Source organism: Mirounga angustirostris, unplaced genomic scaffold (genome assembly GCF_029215605.1).
Source record: "Mirounga angustirostris isolate CCGP_5_RB_7025 unplaced genomic scaffold, mMirAng1.0.hap1 SCAF_14, whole genome shotgun sequence".
Classification (NCBI taxonomy): domain Eukaryota; kingdom Metazoa; phylum Chordata; class Mammalia; order Carnivora; family Phocidae; genus Mirounga; species Mirounga angustirostris.
The window spans coordinates 33180103-33201188 of record NW_026991722.1 but is presented as its reverse complement, the minus strand read 5'-3'; the positions used below and the strand labels follow the sequence as shown (position 1 = coordinate 33201188).

The 21086-nt window shown below is 38.2% G+C and overlaps 1 pseudogene; it reads left to right on the top strand.

Moving 5' to 3' along the window:
* The first annotated feature begins 9275 nt into the window (after positions 1-9275).
* LOC123853245 (small ribosomal subunit protein eS7-like) lies at positions 9276-12421 on the top strand (annotated as a pseudogene).
* Positions 12422-21086: the final 8665 nt, after the last annotated feature.

The window sequence follows — 21086 nt, the reverse complement described above, 5'->3', positions numbered from 1 at the left end:
AATCATTCTATTTGTAGAACTGCCATGGAGAGTATGTTTTGGATTTACTTAATGAGCAATGGGTTGCCTGCTCCAGTCTCCAGTTTTATTTTGGTTTGTTTTTGGTTTTTTGTTTGTTTTGTTTTGTTTTTAAGCTGAAGATAGCATCATAGTGTCAGATGTTAAGGACAAAGACAAAGTAGAATGATGGAGAGTTAAGATTTTGAGGGACATAACCCGAACAGTCCTGCATAAGTCCTTCATGGGAGGGTTTCTGGAAAAGGCAAAGGCTGGGTGCAGAGTTGAAAATGCAGACTGAAAGGAATAATTATGTGGATGTTCTATCTCAAAGGGAAGGATCAGTGATGCAAAGCAGTTGGCAATGGAAGTCTCTTTGCTTAATGTTTTGCTTGTTAGTCTTCCTAAAGAGCAGAGGACTCCAGCATTGGAGCAACTCCAGCACTGGAAGCAGCATCAGGACAATAATTAGAAACAAATGCAAATTTCTTATTATACTCAACCCAACTATCCCAGGAGAGTAAAAGGCCTATACTGTGGGGGATGGAATGGAGTCAGAAATACTTTCTGAGGAATATAATTTTTTTACTAAGATGTGTTTTTTTAAGTAGCATGTCATATATTTTTCTTTATGAATCAAACTGCGATCGGCTTCACATGAACCCTAAGAGAATTTCTGTTTTAACCAAGGAGGAAGAGAAACATACACCCCTAAACACACACACCCACAGCTAAATGCACAGCATTCTCAAACTCATCTACCTTCACACACCCAGGGACAACTCTGTTGTCTTGATAAGGAATCCCTGGGACAGTCCGTTCTGGAATATAGACCCTTGTGAGAAAATATTATTTTGTGATGTGACTTTTTTTCCTAACTGCACTCTCACCTAGATTAAAGCTTATGAAATTTGATTTTAATCTGGCTAAACAGCTCTACATGAGCTTAGGTACCAATGCTACATGTGAAAAAATGAGTGCTATGGGTTTTTAAAGAATTGGTGAGTTTTACTGTTTTAGTTTTTATCCAGGGAAGCACTGACCACATCTGATTTGCTTAGGCAGTTCTGTACTAAATACCTACTCACCCCTGATGAAAGAAGGTGTCAGGTTGGACACTGGGAAATCCAGATTAACACACTAGTTCCCTCAGGACCTCAGAGGATTCACAGTGGTCAAACAGAGACACTGGGTTGGGGAGAAGAGACTTAAAATCAGGACTCCACATGCTGGAATGAAGACCCACAGGAATATGAGAACTATTATTACCTGGGATATTAAAAAATAGGGTTATGGGTATTACACATTTGTAAATCTGAAACTGAGAACATTAAGAAAATTGCCAAGAGTTAAACAACCATGGATTTGCTCGTTCATATATACACTGAAAAATAGATGACAAATAATAACAATATATGGTAGTTACTATAGAAAGTTGTTAAAAGATAAAAGATGTGCAGTACCTGCCTTTGAGATGCAATTATCAGAACCAGCTCAAAGATAACAGAGCTGCAAGGGAGGTCCATCCACCAGAGTGCAAAAGGAAGACAGTCTTCTTGCGGTAGATAAAGCAGAAGACTTCAGAAGGGAAACACACTAGTGCTGGCATTTTCCAGATTAAAAAAAAAAAAAAAAGATGGAAACAGCTTTATAGTCAATGAAGATCTGTTTTTTGGACGCTCAGTCTCCCAATATGTATGAGGGAATCTTGGTGAAAATGCCTCCCATCGTGCAGCTCTCACCACACATCTGCATACTCCCATCGGACCCCTGGTCTAGATGCTGGCTGGCTGCTGACCTATCAAGGGGCTTCTGGGTCATTCTGATCCCGCTTGGGTTTTAGGAAGGCCCTACGCACCCACTTTGGGATAGGACTTTTACAGCCTACCTGCCTCACCTCCCTGGCAGCCAAACTGCTTTGAACCTGGTGAGTCTTGCGTGCTGTTGCCCCTCTTCTCCCTACCCCTGCACCAGCGACCGCACACCAGCCATAATAACAGGAGCAGCATCTTACCTGTGCCTCTGGGATGGAGAGTTTTCTATGACCTACCAGTGGCACTCCTGTGTGTGCTCCCGGAACTAGGGACTTTTGCGTCCCTTGCTTATGGGTGGGCCTGAAGCTTCCCCTCCCGGGAAAGCAAGGTCTGGAAGCCCGCAGATATTTCATGTGCCTCTCCTCAACACCACCACTAGTTCCTGCACTGCTGTTGGGACTTAACTCAATACTGGGCTCTGCACCAGGCTTGCTCCTGAGCCTATGGTGGAAACCCCTGGGAAAGATCTTGCAAGCGATTGTGGATTTTCCTTTGTTCAGGCACCCCCAGCAATACTTAACACTGACTTGCTAAGCCATACTTGGCCACTAAAAGTTCTTTAACTTTTTAGCTGATTCTTATCTGCTTGTTTTGTAGCCTGCAAGGAGCCCTCCTTCCCTCATAATGTGCCGTTAAGTGGGATAGATCACACATCCCACCTATATGTGGAGAGACTTCTTTCTCTTAATATTTTATATGATTAGGTTACGTGCCACCTCATGACTCTGATGAGCTTCAGAAAAAATATAATTTTGTAGTTTATCTGGATTTTATTCATTATTAGGATAGGAGTGATTTTTTTTTAAAGCTTCCCATATCTTGAGGAGAAGCAGAAGCCCACTTCAGAATATCAAAAGCAGAAAATTTACAGAACTAAAAGGAGAACAGACAAATGCAACACAAACATAAGGATTTTATCACACCTAACCAGTACCTGAGAAGACAAGCAGGTATCTATCTATCTATCTATCATCTATCTATCTATCCTACAGATAAACTATTAGATGTAATGAGTAAATTGAGCAATTAGGAAAGAACATATTTTTGAGATAGTATTTACAATACACCAAAATCATCAAGTACCTAGGAATAAAAATAAACTATTACTAAGAAAATAAGTGAAGAACTGAATGATAGGAAGGATATACCATATTGGACTGGTAGACTCAATATATATTGTGTCTCATAATTGAGCTTTAATTAAAGCTATGCTGTTCATGTTTCCAGCAGGTTGTTTTCAGGAAAATCAACAAACAATTTCTAAATTTCATGTGAAAATGCAAAATATCAAGAATACAAAAGACAATCTTGAGGGAAAAAAGCTGGAGAATGTTCGCTAACCAGATATCAAGAATTATTAAGGTAGCCTGGTATTAGTTCAAAGAGAATCACATAGCCTAATGGAACACAGTAAAGACTCCAGAAGCACATGCATAGAGTCACTTAATTTATTTTATAGATGCTACTGGAATGCAGAGAATTGGATGACATTTTAAAAAATATAAGAGATTGAATATGCAAACTGAACAATGATCAAACTATATATAAAAATAGAACTCTAACCCACAACCTAAAAAGCACCCAGCCTGGAAATCAAACCACCCTCTGCAGCAAAATGTCCAGGAAGTCAAACCACAACCCTGCGGTAATGGGCCCAAAATGGCCAGAACTTGATCAATAACTGACAGCTTCCCAAAGTTGGCCTCTGCTTCCAACTTAGGAACAACTGGAAAAAGCCAGATATGCTCTTCTAACTGATCACCATTTCTTGTTTTCTTGTCTCCAGCTTCTCCATACTGATAGCTTCTAATCAAGGCTTCAGTCCTTCCCCTTTTTCCACTATAAAGCTTTGCCTCTCTTCTGCCTGCCTTTGAGTCCCTGCCAAATGTAAGTGAGGTGGCTGACTCACTCACTTGCTATAGCAACCTCTGAATAGTCTTTGCTTGTTTATTTCTACAAATATTACAGGATCAACTGGATATCTGCATATGAAAACAATCAACCTAGATCCCCTTGCTTACAGCCTTTACAAAACTAAATTCCAAATAGATCACTGATAGCAAGCTAAAAGATAATAAAAACAATACAGTAATATTGGATAATAATCTTCCTGACCTTGTGGTAAGCAAATTCATTTTTTTAAGCTTTACACCAAAGAACCTAACACAAGAATAAAGTTGATAAGTTGAACCACACTAAATTTAAAAATGTCTAGTGATTAAAAAAATTCTTAAGAGATTAAAAATGCACAATAGGAGAAGACACTTGTACTGCCTATATCTGTCAAAAGACTACTATACAAAATGTGTTTTAAAACTCCTGTGAATCAAAAGAAGAAAGACAATGCAATGAAATTAGGCAACAGACACAAATAAAAATTTTACAAAAATATATGAAAAAGTGTTACACATCATAACCCATCAGAGAAATGCAAATTAAAACTAAAACGAGATACTAGTACACACTTAACACAATGGTTATAAAAAAAAAAACAATCTGACAATATCAAGTTTTGAAAAGGATCTAGAGCACCTGGAGCACTCATACAGACTGATAGGTACAAATCGGTACAATAATTTTCGAAAACTATTGGTAGTTATCAATAGCACTAAACATCTGTATAACCTGTGATCCAGAAATTTACTTCAAGCTATATACTCAACAGAAATAAGTGTAAATGCATGCCAAAAGACATGTAAATAAAGTCCATAGCAGTTCCATTCAGAATAATTAAAAACAGAAACTGGGGTAGCAGAACAAAGGGGCATCAATAGAAGAATGAATATCGTGGGATGTATTAATATAATGAAATAATATAAAGCAAGGAAAAATGACTAACAAATGATACATACAACATGTTTAAATCTCAAAAATAATATTAGTAAAAATAAGCCAAACACAGAAGAGTGCATACATATGATCTCATTTATATGAAGTTCAAGAACAGGAAAAACAAAAGCTAATCTAGAGCAATAAAAATGGAAAGCAAAATCATAATGAAGAAAGAGTGAGTATTGAAGGAGGTTTCTAGTGTGCTGAGAATCTTCATCTTGATATGAGTCCTAGTTACAAGGCAAATATATTTGAAAAAATTCATTGAGCTACACACTTAGGGTTTATTCTCTTTGCACATGCACCAATAAATCCCAAGAGAAAAGGCTTTGACAACTGGAAAATTTTTACAATGATGGCTTCAGGAGTCTGGTGACAACAGCAGAGTTGAGAGTTTAGCACAAGTCCCGTTATTAGTGGGCTTGTCACTACATTGGCGGCATGGGGAGTCCAACAGGATCAAGATCAAAAACTCTTCCTGTGCCATTACATGCCTACAGGGTTACTGTCTAGACTACTTTAGTTTTTGCCAACTTTTGTGAACATGGTTTTCCAGCATTCCCTTTGATTCTATAAGTTACTCGTATCTTTTCTGCATGAACTTGTTAGAGTTGATTTCTGTTCCTTGAAACCAGGAATCTCAATAAAAAAAAAAAAAAGTAACAATCTGAGGGGTGCCTGGGTGTCTCAGTTGGTTAAGTGTCTGACTCTTGATTTCAGCTCAGGTCGTGATCTCAGGGTCATGGGATCAAGCCCCCCCTTTTCCACCCCCCATCAGCTCTGCACTCAGCGGGAGTCTGCTTGTCCCTCTCCCTCTGCTCCTCCCCCGTTCTCTCTCTCTCTCTCTCACTCTTTCTCTCTCTCTGTCTCTCTAAAATAAAGAAATAAAGTCTTTAAAAAAATTTTTTTAAACGTAAAATATAAAATATTGCAAATTTCCAGCCCCAAAACATCAAACCGGCTAACCACAGAATATATGGTATAGGAGAGAGAAGGCCTCAATATTCCAGGCTGGAGAATTTGAAATACTTATTATTTGATAGTAAAATGGTATTTGAACCTCAACTTTTGTATATTGAAAGTTAGACCATGTATTTATCAAGCACAGCCCTAGCCTAGGAAAAAGAAGCAGTATATTGGAATACTTGCTAGCTTCAGAAAGAAACAAAGGTACAAGCTTAGCCGGATACTGGCCCTGTTGAAAGCAGTAAAAAAGGAAAATACATCATTGTTAACAGGAAACCTCTTGTATTGTAAGATCTAAAATTTCAAAAGCTGCCTTGACATCTTTGATCCTCACAGGGTCCCTAAGGCCTAAATATGAGCTCCCCTGCCCTAGTCAGATATGCCCCCCACTCAGTGGGAAAGGCTTCCCACTAAGCTACTTGCACTATCAGTTGGGCCAGCTGCACCCCACACAGTCCTCAATCTAATGGGTTTCACCTCCCTGCCAGCCCTCAAAATTATCCAGTGAAGCCAATCATATCCTCCCAGGGCTAGGGTACCAGGGGGCACCTCACCCTCTTGTTATTACAAAGCCTGCCTTCCACAGACCCTTATGATTCTCTCTGCTCTCAATTGCAACCCCTGTGTGGCCTTGCGTGGCAGGCAGTGTCCTCTTCTCCCAAACTGTGGGCATATGTGACTAATAAACTACCATCAATTTCATCTGTCTAGTGTCATGTGTTTTGCCATCTTACTATTTAGGGAGGGGAATGCCCTCCATCATCAATGTGGTGAGTAGGAATTGATCAGCAAACTTCTCTGCCTGCAGACTGAACCAAGTGGCTCAAAGTCTAGACATCTAATGTCCAGAAGGACTAGAAAAGCCCAGTTCTCTTCTTCCAGCTAAGGTCTGCGTAAAGAAGTCAGGCCGTAAATGACCTAACATAATATGGCACCATCCAAGCTTAATACAAAGACCTTTCCAAGCATTTCCTATTGGTATTCTATGACTACAAAGATGACAGGTGAACTCCTTAGAAGATGCAGCCTACCAGCATCTCTCCGTTGAATCTGTCATTGTGAATCACCTAACAGCAAAGGCCGTGCATGATACAGATGCTTTTAAAGTAAGGGCCTCAGAGATGGGCAGGACTTTGAAACCTTTTGCTTGGGAGACAAAGATCTTTGGACTCAAGTACTCTGATGAGACAAGATCTATGGCTCTAGCAAAAGACCAATTGTTTTTCAAAGCTAGTCATTCCCTCTGCTAGACAGTTTGGTGTAGAGATACAAAAGTTTGAAATGACTACAGCCAGTCCGCCATTATGGAAATAAACCTGACATTACAGAAGACAGAGCAACAGGACTAGAAGAAACTGGCTCCTAGGCATCTTTAGCTACTGAATCAAACAAATTCTGAAGCCAGCCTTATGGCCTTCATATATGTAGGGGACCATAAATCCTCTTTATTGTTTAAGTCAATTTGAGTTGTTGTTGTTGTTTTCTATAACCTGTTCTTAGTGATATAAGCATTCCAGTCAGGAAATCATAAAGCAATACTTTTCTAAACCACTAAAAAAGATGAGATTATAATTATTGGGATATTTCCAGACACCTTAAGATTTAAATTAGATGCCTGTACCTCTGAAATGATTAACTCTTAATGGCTTTCAAGGAAAGAAGGATTCACACTATGGGGTAGATAGAAAGGAAGAGACTCAGAGGCGGAAATGAACAATAATGGTGGGATAGCAGGGAAGATAGGGTGACAGTTAAGACCAGGTAGAAGTCAGAGGAATGGTACGTATGAGTGGCAAAAATAAGATAGAAACATTCAAAGTTGAGTTCACATAGACAGGAAAGACTTGTAGACACAAGCCAGGAGATGGACAAGAAATCTTTTTAAGAGCACCAAATGGATTCAGAATGGCATAGCTGTAAGTTATCCTTTAAGAATTCTGGTCAATGTTTCTAAATATTTATAGACTTTTATTAAAATATATTAACTAAGAGAGGGACTCTGATTCAGGAAGAACACAAAAATCAGAAAAGTTATTATCTATAATTATGTTTTTCAAAACTACGAAATAACCAGGCTTAAATTTGGTGCATTTCCATTCTCTTCTTTGTGACTGTTTTCCTATTTAGAAAAATTATTTTTGCTCCATTTCTTAAATATCCATAAGAACTCTTTTTGTATCTATAAAGTTCTATCATGAACTCAAGGAATCCTGTGTGTTCCACACAATCATACTGGTGGGCTTATTCAAATACAAAATGAATACATTTGTATACATTCCAAGGACTTCCTTGATAAATTTTGAGATGAGCCCAGAAAGGACACAGAAAGGCTAAAGGAAGGGAAACCCTATAAGTACTCATTATATAGAGCAAGGATTACCTGAAAGGGATGGGGGTGAGTACCCGGGCCACATTTCTGCTCATGGTCCCCACGGCTTCCCGTTACCTACAAATTAAAATTCAATTATGTGTACAGCATATTAGTCATATATTCCACCTACCTGACTAACCCAGTTTATGGCCTTCTTTTTTTAACTTTGCACGTCTACAAAGATGAAATGTGTACTTCCTATAATATATTGCTCCTCATTGTCTTAAAACAGAATGTTATTTTTGTTTGGAATGCATTTCTACCTACCTATTACTTATACACACTTATATGTAACAACTTTAGTAAAGCTTTTCTTGGCATATCCAGGCTGGTCTAAATATCCCAGTATTCCTCAATTATCTTTGTACACCACCACATTACAACACCATATTTTTTAATTTCAATACCTTGCTTGTGCCCCTGACCTATGGACAGGGAACATGTCTTATTTATCTTTATTCTCATGGTGCTTTGCACAAACTAGGCTCATAATACCTGTCGTGTGAATGAATGAATGATCCAGAAAGTCCAGCTTTATCAACCGATAGTAAAAATGTATTGATTATTTTTATGTTCACTATAAAATCCTTCTAAAACACAAATAATGTTCCTATTTAAATGCAGAAATTTAAATATCAGAATTCTTTTCTTAGTTTAATTTATGGCTTTAATTCCTGTTAAATATAAATGGTTTTTGAAAAGGTAACTCATATATCAGTTTCTAGGCTATCTTTCATTTATTGCAATAACAACTAAATTCACTCCCCTGGATGTACTTAGTCTTTCCTGATTCCCTTTGGTCCAAATATGTTGCTTGCGGGTGGGGGCGAGGATAGATATTTTGATTAGTTATAGTTTTTAATTTTCTGATAAACTGCTCTAAGTCTCTTAGTGATGATAGGAACAAGGGCACATATACTCCTGAAAGAAAAGGGGGGACTCCTACAAACGAGATTGAAGAAATTTTGGAAATAGAAATTTCAAAATTTCTTGTATACTGAAGGTCAATGTACCTGTGTGGAAAGGCTTCCTGATGGTAGGTTTCCCTACCCACAATAAATCATGGTATTTTAACTGACTCCCTAACTGATGGAAATAAGGAAATTCCATACAGAGAGACTTGCATGTGAGATATAATAAATATTCCAAATGAAATAATATCAGACTTTAAAAAACGACCCAAGTAACTCTCATTGAACCTTTGCACTTTGACTTCTGTTAATTTCTTTTGTTTACTTTCTAAGTGGAATAGACATAAAGTAAGACCCTTTGATAGGTTTCTATGCAGAGAATGGATGGTGATAGTATCACAAAGCCCTTACCAACAAGGCCACATTGCTTATCACAGCCAGATGAATTATTCACCATTTCAGCCTTCTTTCAACATTGGGATATGGAAAGAAGGTGAACTTTATAGTCAGCTTTGCACTCTGGGGTCAGCCAAGCACTTATCTTCAGAGCAGCAGAAGAACGTTAATTTTACAAGGTCCTCTACTCCATTCTTCTGGAATGGAAATCCAACCAAGACCTTATCAGCCCGAGATCAGCCTTGGAGCTATATGAGAATAAACTCAGGCAGGGAAAGGGATGGATTTTACTGCAGTGAATTTGCAGTTTCAGGTATGAAGCTGCCTTCAATTTGTGCATAAGTATCTTTTTTTTTTTTTAACCTTTTCATTGGGGCTTCCTATCTTTCTGCCACACCTCAGAAATACTGAATTCAAGGTTTCCTGTTTCTCTGACTCCATTACCCTAAAGTGCTAATAATCCCTTAGCCATTATACTTCCCCCAACTACAGGGTGTGCTTAAGGCCCAAGTATAACATTTGCTATATCTTTCATCTTCCTCTTTGCACGGTTTCCCCCATATAGGTCCCATTGTCTTCTTTGTCTTTGTTTTAAGCTCACCAGCTGCTCTCAGCAAGTAAAGAAGTAACTAATTTATAATGAAGTTAGACAATTAATAAGATTTTTTTATCCAGAAGGAATTTTTATTTAAGGAAGGCACAAAGCAGGAAGTAAACCAAGTAGGTTAGTTTCTTGGTAATTTTTTTTATTCACTCTTTCATTAATTACATTCATCCTACAAACATTAATTAAACACTTCCTATGTGCCATACTTGGCAAAGTGAAGCGAAAAACTCGGGCACTTTCCTTAAGGAATGTAACTTTTGGTGAAGACGCAAACATAATTATGATAAATGATTGTTTATCATAATAGAGTGACAAAGGGAACTATGGAGGCAGACTAGGGTATATGGACAACAACAGTCTTTCTACTAGGATTCTCCCACTTCTCTGGGTTGATGTTCTTCCTAAGGGTATAATGGTTCAGAGAGTGTTTGAGATAACAACTTCTAGACTCTCAGCAGCTTGTATGTCATCTGCTCTGAAACTGATCTTCCTCCCTGGTTTTCCTCTTCTGCCTACCTCCTCTCAGCAGCCAGTCTCTAAAAAAGGCTTACTAGGGCATATCACCTTCAGGTAGCAGAACCTACGTCTAGGACATCAAAGGAACAATTCAAAAATGATGGTTTCTGGCCCAAGAAAGTGAAAGATTCTGTTGACTAAGAAATCCTTTTACAAATCAGATGTTTTCAATGAGTTGCTTTCAACAAAATTGAAGGAGGGCTAACTGAATCCGTGGCATATAGAATATTAAAGATAATTTTTTTGTATAAAACTGTATCTTCGGGCGCCTGGGTGGCTCAGTTGGTTAAGCAACTGCCTTTGGCTCAGGTCATGATCCTGGAGTCCCGGGATCGAGTCCCGCATCGGGCTCCCTGCTCGGCGGGGAGTCTGCTTCTCCCTCTGACCCTCCTCCCTCTCATGCTCTCTGTCTCTCATTCTCTCTGTCTCAAATAATAAATAAAATCTGTAAAAAAAAAAAAAAACTATCTTCTTTATTTTGGTTACCTTAATATCAGAACAAAATAAACAACAACAACAAAAAAAAACCCAATACACATCCAAACCTTCGTCAAATATGGGAAAGGATAGGGCTTGAGGCCCTTGTATCCTGCGTCAGACATGCCAGGTCAATGTGTGTGTGTGTGTGTGCGTGTGTGTGTGTGTTGTTGTTGTTGTTTGTTTGCGTATAATTCATAAGGAAGTCAAAGAGCTGAAAGACACTTGTTTAACAAAAGTCTTTCCATTCAAATCTCCGTATGTACAAGAACAAGATTTATCATGCTTAATCTTTAAAACCAGAAAGAGAATTTTTGGTGAATTCTGCCTCATTCTAGACATGATTAATATTCATAACTAGCTGCATGAATTTAAAGTTAAAAGCAAGAGCCCTTTTATGTCGTTAAGAAATTAGTTCCAATAAATTTTACTTTTTCCATTTGAAATATTTATCAAAATGTAACAGTATTTATATCATTTTGACCAGTTGTATACTATAATGGATAATTATAATGATAACTCGGTCCAGAAAAACTTTTTAACACTTATAACCTGTGGTCACTTAGAACCTATGAAATTATTTTTTAAGGTACATTAAAATACTATTTATTTATTTACTTATTTACTTACTGTTTGCAAATAAGTATGAGAGAGTGATCAATAAAAGTTTTTTGAACATAAAACATTAAATTTAGATAATTTGCCTGTTGGACATGAAATGGAAATGTGAGTTCAGGGGAAAAAGAGCTTGTTACTTTACATAAAAATAGGATTCATCAGGAGAAAGGCTCAGAAGAGAGGAAATGAAAGTAGAAGAAAAGAGCAGTTTAGGGAGAGGACATGGCAAATACCAAAGTATGAATTCAAGACAAAGCTTTGCAAGTTGAGGGGACTGCAGGATATTCCCGAGTGATTCTTCCCTCTATCAGTGAGAGAGACTGAGTTCTCCTAAGACTTTGACCTCTTCCCAGAGTGCTCAGCCAGAAGTTCACGTTTAATTCAAGTCCAGTGATTTTGAAGGCTTGGCAAAAAGCCAGATGAGTTGTGTCTGGAATTTCTCAGATTCTCCTGGACTTGGAAGTAAATTCCAGAGTTCAGCTAAGAGAGCTAACTATCCCAGCAGCCAAGAAAATTAAAGTTAGTAGTGGTCAGAGAGATGTTACAATCCTGTTTCCATTCCTCATGTGAAATCTTTCCAGAAGATCCAAATGCAGCTAGTACATGAATTGGAGAAGCGTTAAGTGGGAAGCACATTGTCACTATTGCTCAGGGAAGAATTCTACCTCATATTTAAAAGACATAAAAAGAAAAGACAAAATGTTCCATGATGCAATTCTTCAAGACTTGGGTCTTCCAAGTAAAATTGTGGGTGAGCGAATTTGTGTAAATCAGGACAGCAGCTGGTTCCTAAAGATACATTTGGATAAAGCACAGCAGAACAATGTGGAAGTGAAGGCCAAAACTTTTTCTGGTTATATATAAAAAGCTCACGGGCAAGCTTGTGAATTTTTAACTGCCACAGTTTCAATTGTAAGCATAGATACCTACATAAAATCTGTATTTAAAAAGAAATGAAGAGGAGGAAAAGAAAGGACAGAAATCACTTGAAGAGATTTTAAATATCTGAAATGGAGAGGGTTCTAGCTTAGGTTAGAGATACTGAATTCATAGTGGCATCAGTCATCACAGGTACAGCTTTTTCTCCAAGAGCTCTAAGGTCCTGACAAGGAGGGTGGAAGCGTCGCATTAAGCAGCACTGAGGTTTTACAGCATTGGTTGGGAGGGAAAGGTGAGAGGAGAAGGACGTGGAGGTGACTGGCAAGAGAATGACCCAAATAGTAGACTTTGGGACCCAGGCTGCCTAGAGGCGGGACTAGAGGCAGAAGCTGTGGCTACAGCTGGGATGCACAGACTCGTGGGCCCTTGGTGGGTGGAGGGCACAGGCAGGTGTGACGGTGACGGTGATTACAGGCCAAGGAGCAGAAGTGGTGGAGAGACAGCTGGAGTAAGATGAGTGCAGCCAGCGAGTGATGTTTGGGAACCTGGACACTAGAGAGGGATTTAAAGCATCAGATAAAACCCAAGGCAGTTTGGGGGGGCGGGGAGCCTGGGTGGCTCAGTCATTAAGCGTCTGCCTTCAGCTCAGGTCATGGTCCCAGGGTCCTGGGATGGAGCTCCGCATAGGGCTCCCTGCTCAGCGGGAATCCTGCTTCTCCCACTCCCCCTGCTTGTGTTCCCTCTCTCGCTGTCTCTGTCTGTCAAATAAATAAATAAAATCTGTCAAATAAATAAATAAAATCTTTTAAGAAAAATAAGATAAAAACCAAGGGGGGAAATATTTTGGAAGCCTGTTGGGATGATGAGTCTGTTAATTTCTATTGTAAAGAAAGTGCAATTCTCTGCCTTGCCCTGACCACCCCCTCTAGAAAGCTGACATGTTGTCTCAGGATTTTATAAATGCCTCTTAGCTCTTTCTACATAATGTGAAGTCAAAAGCAAGAATCCCAGATTTGGGTTGTATCCACACAATAAAAAGTATGAAAAGGAAGAGAGTGAGAGTGAGAGCTAGGGAGGGGGCGGGGAAGGAGGGAGGGCAGGACAAGGAGAGAGGGTGAGGGGAAGGACAGAAGGAGGAAGGGGAGGGGGGCGAATGAATCTGAATCTAATTCTGTGGATTCCTTTATAGAAACTAAACTAGAGTTAAATAATTCTTTTTCAAGTCACCTTGACCTTATTATGGTCTTAAAATTAAATAGAAAGGAGTAATTTCAGTCCTCCTTTTAAAATGGGAGGCAATCACATTGACGAAAGGGCTGTCACTGAACCAACCAGCTTAGGTCTTTCTCCACCTTCCCATCCCTTGCAGTACACCCGTAAAGACAACCCTGGCATGTTTTATTGAGCATGTACTATGTGCCAGGCTCCAACAGTACCTAAGTACTTGGAGTTCTGAGGGTGACACTCTCTCATACCTATGTGATCTTTGTACCTGCATCTTCCTGTCCCTGGAATATACTTTCCCCGCTTTTCCTCCTGAAATATTCCTCGCCTTTTATCAAAACCCAACACATATCACATACTTGATGAGGCTTACTCTCTTAGGCAGATGAAGATGCATTTTCCTCTATTAAGTTCATTATTACTGCTATTGTAATATAGCTGTTAATATCATTTTTCTAGCCACAATATCATGTTTATCCCCAAAACCAAACATACTCTTAGGTGAATGGAAAATATTAAATGAATATTTGTTGAATTAGTGGTCTGATGCATAAATCAATTAATGAATGCATCTGCACCAATATATTCCAAACTCTTCTACACCAATAAATTACTGCACACAAAGGGAAAACTTTGGGCTCCAGTCATAATTTCCAGGCAAGTAATATCCTCTGTGTTTTAAGAAGCCCTTCCAAAGACACCCTGCATTATTTGTCTTATTATCTAGTATTGATAGTGACAATGGTTGTATTTGTACTGAGAATTTCAGGAGCCTTGATACCAGTGACACTGAGTATCAAATATAAGAAAAGGAACCACATGAAGAAGGTGGTTGGAATAAGCATATTAAATTGAGGCCACATAGCTCTGCTACGTACTGCAGAAGCTCTTATTCCTCCTTTCCTGCTGACTCCCACCTCTCTCACTTGTTAGGGCATTGTCTTCACAGTGTTCATAGAACCAACCAGATATTGTTGGAAATTACACTGTAAGTAAATTAGGTACAGGATAGTATAGGCTGATGAAGTACTATAATTTAATTTTATTGCATCCGTGGAAACAGTAAATAAATGCACAGCATAATATGCTGAGATAGTCTATTGATCTTTTCAGTCAATATTGGATGAAAATTCCTAACAAAACATAAAATTACAATACTGTTAGAAAAGATATTAGTTTCGGGCGCCTGGGTGGCTCAGTCATTAAGCGTCTGCCTTCGGCTCAGGTCATGATCCCAGGGTCCTGGGATCGAGTCCCACATTGGCCTCCCTGCTCTGCAGGAAGCCTGCTTCTCCCTCTCCCACTCCCCCTGCTTGTGTTCCTGCTCTCGCTATGTCTCTCTCTGTCAAAAAAATAAATAAAATCTTTAAAAAAAAAAAAAAGAAAGAAAAGATATTAGTTTCAGCTTTTAATACTACAAGGTAATTGTTTCATTTTACACACATCTACTATATATGTAGATGACCAAGAACTGAATTCATAGTTGATTCTATCACATGTAGTAATAATACATTTATCCCGAGGTTACTTATTGTTAGCTCCTAGAACTAGTGAGCCTAAGGGTAGGATAGGCTTGAATGTTTATGTTTAACCAAAAAGATGTCACAAAATCTGGGGACCCAAGGAAACCTCTAAGGTTTCCCTCAGAGTTAAAGTATTTCCTTCTAAGAGCCCACCTCCAATTTATAATCTTGATTATCTATTTAACACATTATACAAATATATGTGTGTGTGTGTATAGAAACACACACACATATGAATGAGTTGTGTGTTAGAGAGGATTTACATAATGATAAATTGATGGTTGCTTTCTTGAAGTAGAAGGCATGCTTCAGAAAATATGGTTAAAAACAAGCTGAAAAACAAGCAAATAACTACGGAGACTTTCAATACAGGGAACGTTGTTTCACCTACCTAAGCAGATGCTTTGGATGTTTTGGATTTTAGTCTGCCTGGGAAATAACTGATAATAATCCTCTTTTCATTGAGAATCAGAACTGTTTTTAAGTGAATAAAAATTTCACTGAAAATGTGTCATATCTAGAAATTGATATTAGTTTTCCTGTCTTGGTGAGTCTTTGACTATATTGAGATGATCTTTATGATTCAAAAACTTTTCAGTGAAATTCAACCAATACATATTATATGCCTACTATGTGCCAACGAGCATGATAGTCTCTTGAAGAAATGGAGGGATGATTGGCATGCAACTCCTATTATTATGGATTGAAAATGTTAGTGGGCCACTTCAATTTAACTGGGAGTGGCTGCTATGCCACTTTGGAGAACTTAAGTTATTACAGGTTTTAAACAGGGGGAGTCAGAAATACATCACAAGAATAAGTTGTGTCATTTCTGAAGTGTTAGGACTCTTTTTTTAATATCTCAAATAGAGGTTTTTGTTTTCTTTTTAATTGTAATTCCCTCTAAATGCTAATATTTCCCCCTAAGGATGTTATTATACATGGCACATCATTTAAAAATCTCAAACTTTTTTCAAGAAGAAATTTTATTAAAATAAGGCATTTAGCTAGGTAATTTTGAAAAGAATTATTGCTGTGGTTAAAAATTAAATGATCTCGAGACATTTTTCCCCCTCATTCTCCAATATTTCTTCTTCCTTTTTGACATCATTGCTTTAATGCTTCAGATATTAGAGAAAAAGGATGAGTCCTTCTATACATGAGGTGGGATTCTGAATCAAAAGTGAATATCAGAGGTATATTGGAAGCCTACACACTTTGTCTAATAGAATAAAATTTCCGTGTGGAATACCATATATATTCATTCTGGAACTTTCAGGCTCCTTAAATTCTATCATTGCAATAGAATTAAGCTCTCCTTGGTAACTCTCACTATCAAGGATGATAAAACGAGTGGATTAATCCTGGAGGAAGCAGGTCCATCAAATAGTAGCTAACTTTTTATTAGGGAAAAAAAAAAGGATGTCTATGACTATGAATAGTAAAATAAAGCTGATCTTTTTCTGTTTATTTTTCACACAAGTTTATTAGATACAGAGAGGATCAGAGATCTTAGAAATGCACTCCATGATGAGAAAGTGAGTACAAAATCAGGGAAAGGGAACCCTCTGAAATTGAAGTACATCAGAATCAATGTAATGCACCAGAAAATGAATGAATACAGTCATATCTGGAAACAACCTATGTGTCTACCCTCAGGAAATTTTTTAAATAAAATTTTAAGGAAATAGGAATTAGTTCTCTCCCCAATCCAATGAGGCTAACTGGGGTCAGGCTGAGGAAAACTATAATCTCTGTTTTTAGGTCTTAACTGATCTTGAAAAGGCAAATAAGTTTTGTTGATTGAAAATGCATTTAATTTAATAACAGAAACTTGTCAAGGCTTATTTAGCACCACCCAAGAAAGAGAAATATTTCTGAAATTCATCCAATTCTCTTTGCTCTATTTTTATGCCAATCAAACAGCATTCTGGTTATCAGTTTCGATGCCAAGATACCTTGAAAAGGTGTTCTGGTTAAATGACACGAAGTTACAGAACAAAATAGCTGTCTAGTGAGTGATTGCACCAGAACTAGTATAAATATGGCACTTGGGACTGGGCCGAGGTCTGTCATCACTCCGGGACCTCTTGGGTACAGGACCTCATGCCTATTTGTGTTTTCTTCCCTCTTCAACATGTTCTAGAGTTGTTATGAGAATAAAGTGTCTCAGGAAGAAAACCTCATTGCTAGCTACCTAATTATTGCTTCTGAAACTCAGATAAAATTTTTGGGTCAGAATTGAGAATGCCAAGGCCTACCCCTGATAATCAGTAAATCTAAGAGAATAAAGATAAACAGAAGACCATGGAAAAGCATTTGATAAATATTTGGGGAGACTTCCTATGTTGAGTGAACCACTATCCACATATGGAGACCAAAAAAAAATTTTTAAGCCGTTTGATTATAGCTTAAAGTATAGAAAAAAACAATCATCATCACTGAAACATAAACTCAATAGGCAGATTTGTAGTTGGCCTGGAAAATAGTTATGAAAACCTCTACTTTCCCCTGCCCAGGAGAGTGAGAAGTGGTTTTCTGTTGCCATTCCCCTCCTGGGAGGACCAAGCAGGAGACAAACAAAAGGTCCGCTTTGCCTGGCATAGACTGGGCTCCACACAACACCCCAAAGGAGTTTGTCAGGCATTGTGCTTAACTAAGAACCTTGAACTCCACCTGCCACTGCCTTGAGACCTCAGAACTGCACTGATTTAAAGAGGCATTCATTTTCATGCCTGATTTTCCTGATGCTCAGTTGTACTGTTTTATAGGTGAACGTGACTCCGGCTACTACTAACACTTGTACATTAATGACAATGTTAATAACTACACCGATACCAGTGACATTTGAAACATGCGTATCCTTTATACATTTCAAAGTATTTTTATTCTATATCACATGAATCCTCATGGTGAGTCTGGGCAAAGAAGATAATGATAGGCACCCCATTCGACAGATGAGAACACTGCAAATCAAAGGGCTTATTTGGGTTTTCAACAGCAGGTTAGAAGAGCCTGGAATAAGATCAGAGGACTCCAGTTTCTCCTTCAGAGGCATTTCCTGCTATTAGTCACAACCAGGCACTCTGAGTCACAGGAAATGCTTTCTTTGGGGCAAATGGAAGACAACTCTGGAGGCCTAGAAACAAGGCCTGAAGGGAACACACAAGTTTAGCTTTATGTCTGCCATCCTCCTCATTATTCTCCTTTGCCCTATAAGGCCCACGTATCCAGAGGAAAAAATAACAAATCAACATTATTTTTTTTAATAATTGGCATAAATCTTAATTCATCCCACGGATGTGGCTCTTCCACTGCTGCCTATCTGCAAGGGCCTGCCCCTCCACTGAGGCAGGCAGTTTAGCCATACCACACAGGCGGCTGAGCTGGGATGGGGGAAGGAAAACACAGGTAGTAACCATAGATCCCTACGAAAAAATCAAATCAAATAAAAAAGAAAGGTTAAGGTAGAAACGGAGATAGCACATGAATATACTTTTATTTCTCTCGATCTTCTAAGAGGAGACAATGAGAAGCTTTTAAGTGTTTTGGTAGAAAAATGCAGGGAAAATTTAAAAGACAAGAAAGAGGGGATGATGTTTAAACAGTACATTTTAAGTGCTTTCCTTTTGAAAATGTCTGAGAGAATTATTCCGTATGTGCAACCAAATATACAATTCCCTTGGACAGTCATTTTTTTTAATTACCTTAGCAGCCAATCATGAAAAAGAAACAGACTGTGGCTTTTTCATTCTAAACAGAAGAAAGCAAGCTTGGAGGACTTGAGAATGCAATGTAATTGGAGAGAAAAAATAACCACAATTAAAGAGGATGAAGGATTGAAGGGAAAGAGAAGGGCCTAGAAGAAGGGAGCTTAGCAAATAAAAATGTGGCAAAAATGACTGTGCCTAGCAAGAGGAGCATTGGTGGCTTCACCAGAAGCCCCTGAGAAGAGGACATTTTCTTAGTCGCTTTTGGATTCCCTCCTACTGCTACCGAAACACTTTGAATTTAATAGACAAAGGTTAAACGTATGGTTGGATGCTGACCTGAGGGTATCTTTCCTTCCGATGAATGAGATACTACCATTGCTCCTTGTCTGCTGAATTCCTAAAAATACAGGAATGTAAGACTTCAGAAGTAATTTAATTCCACTACACACCTTGTTTAATCAATTTTTTTCTGGCTGGGGCTTTTAGCAGAATGAAGGGGAGAGAGCCCAAGACTACAGAAAGGTGGTAAAGAGCTAAGTCTCAGCTCAGTCTGACTAGCTGTAGAACCTCTGTCAGGTGACTGACTCTGTCCGGGGTTCACTTCATTTAAATGTACAGGGAAGGAGCTACATTCTGTGTACATTTGTATTAGAGTCCCTGTCCTAATCACTCAAATGTTAGTGGAAAATAACCAAATACACGTTTTCAACTGCCTTGATAGCTGATTCAATGTGAAATATGTAGTTTTCGTAGTGATGGCTTTATTTTGAGTGCAGTGGAGATTACTACACAAGACAAACCACCCTCTTCATTCCTACCATTCATGAACTCATAGAGCAAAGTTGCAGTGGTTGAGGAAATACTGCTTCAGCCTTCATTACAAGCATGTATGAAGGATTTGATATAACTAATGATTAAATGGCAAGAGAGAGTTTCCCTTTTCTTTCTGACCTTATTCTCTGGAATACTGAAGATAAAATATATATAATCAGCCGAGAATATACTTGGTTTCCCTGATTACAAATAGGTTTGCCACTATTATTGTAGTTTTACAACTGAAAAATCTAAAACGATTGTCTGCCCTAGTGTTTAGGCTCTAGGCTCTTCAAACTAAGATGCGTTGTACTGATTTCTGCATCCACAGCATGTAGCCCTGTCTCTGGCACAGGAAATGGTACTCAAAATGTGTCTATGAAATTGCATGGTATGGGGTGATTAAGAAACAGTTGTTCAAGTAAAACATCTAAATACTCAAATTGTAAATATATTGACTAATGAATTACTGGGAAGTGAACACACACATATATCTGCCACCCAGGGTGAGAAATTATATATATTGTAGAAACCTTTCCCATCCCCCCTTCTTTCCTGTAGAGATTCATCACCTGACTTCTAACATGATAAAGTATTTCTACCTGCTTTTGAACTTTATATAAGTGCCATGTTACAAAATATACTTTTTCTTGTCTAGTTTTTTTCATTCATTGGCGTGTTTGCAATATTCACCCATGTTATTGCTTGGAGCTCTAATACAGTCATTTTCACTGTAGTATATTATACCACTTGTGAATGAAACACACTCTTTCTTCTAATCACTGCTGCTATTGATGGACATTTGAGTAGCTTCCAGGCTCTGGTTCCCATGAAAACTATTTCTGTGAATATCCTGATAACTTTCCTGTGGCGTATAATGGGAATTCATTCTGGCATGCGAATGCATTTCTGTTGGGTAGATACCTAGACATAGAAATGTGGCTTCATTTGGTAGGCATTTATTCAGGTTGGTAGATAATTATAGGTTGATTCCCAAACATAGTTGTTCAAGTCTGCACTCTCTAGAAGTATATTACAGTTCTAGCTGCCCCACATCCTCACCAACAGTGCATTGTTGTCTTTTCAACTGTAGCCATGGTGGCCAGTGTGTGATGGCATATCATTACGGCTTAATTTACTTTTCCTTCATTTCTAGTCATTGCAAATGCCTTTTGTTATCTTTGTTGGCCATTAAGATATGCTTTTTTGTGTGTGTGAGTTGCGTGTTTGAGTCTTTCACTGGTGTTTTGAATAGGTTGTCAGTCTTTTCCTTATTCATTATAAATTTATGTGTAAATAATTTATGTATTATGAATACCAGTTCTTTATTGAATATATGTATTATAGGGATCTTTGCCTACTCTGTGGCTTGCATTTCCACTTTATTAACTGTGTCTTTTAATAAAGAGAAGTTCTAAATTTTAATGTA